Here is a 1,279-nt window from a genome sequence, read left to right on the forward strand (position 1 = left end):
CCTGTCTGTAGACATTTCTGAGTAACCTTATATAACTCTTCTAATTGTTGGGGGCTTGGAGCTCCCAAGATTATATCATCCATATAAACATACACAGTGGCATGTGGCAGCAAGTGAGCAGGCCCCAAAAGGGTCTTCACATAGCTTTGGCAGAATGCTGGGCTATTGGCCATACCTTGGGGTAAAACAGTCCATTCATACCTCTCATCAGGCATTTTAAAGTTGGTGGAAGGTACAGAGAAAGCAAAATTTTCACAATCCTGGGGTTGTAGAGGGATAGAGAAAAAACAATCTTTAATGTCTATACCTAGAAGAAATAAATCTGAGGGAATAGCAGAGATCCAAGGCAGCCCCCTTAAGGGTGTACCCACTAGGGTCATTCTAGCATTGACTTTATGCAAGTCTTGCAACATTCTCCATTTGCCAGAGGCTTTCTTAATAACAAAGACAGGTGTGTTCCATGGACTTACAGAAGGCCGGATGTGGCCCAACTGTAATTGTTCCTGCACAATTTCCTTTAAAGCCTGTAACTTTGTCTTGGGTAATGGCCACTGCTCCACCCATACCGGCGCCCCAGGGGACCACTGGATAGCCAGAACCTGAGGGGCAGGGGCCCTTAGAATTGGGGGTGAACCCGATGCTCTTTCTTTGGGTCCCCCCTATAATTGATATGGCGAGACAACCCTTGAGTTGCTGACTCAGGAACCTATCAGACTCTTCAAGATCCAAAAGGTCATCACAAAAGGTCTTGCTATCAGTGGTTATGCAGGCCTGTGCATCCCCCAAAATATCTTGTCCTATGAGGTTGGTGGATAACCCTGCCGCCACCAGGGGTCGCACCTCCCCTTTAGCTCAATCTGCATCCTGCCAGGTGAGTCATTCTTGAGTCTCCTCTGATGGGGCGTATCCTCCCACACCTACGATTCAGGGCCCAGAAACTAGGTGCCATCGTGATGGGACCTCCTCTTTTCTAAGAATGGTTCTATCAGCCCCCGTATCCACTAGGCAGTGAAACCGCCTGCCACCTATTTCAAGATCCATCTTGGACCTTACACCAGGAATAATAGGGACTGTCCAATTCACCATAGGTTTTTCTCCTCTCCCGATCCCTCCCCGAGGGCATTGTAAATGTAGCCGATCATGGGGAAGTCCTCCTTTTGTCAACAGGGCTGGAGGCTGCCCCCCACTTAGTTTAAAGGCTTTCCTTCAATATCAAATCTGAGGACAATTTCTTTTAATATGGCCAGTCTGGCCACAGCCAAAACATGGGCCTTCTATT

Source organism: Nannospalax galili, unplaced genomic scaffold (genome assembly GCF_000622305.1).
Source record: "Nannospalax galili isolate Female #2095 unplaced genomic scaffold, S.galili_v1.0 scaffold31, whole genome shotgun sequence".
NCBI lineage: Eukaryota > Metazoa > Chordata > Mammalia > Rodentia > Spalacidae > Nannospalax > Nannospalax galili.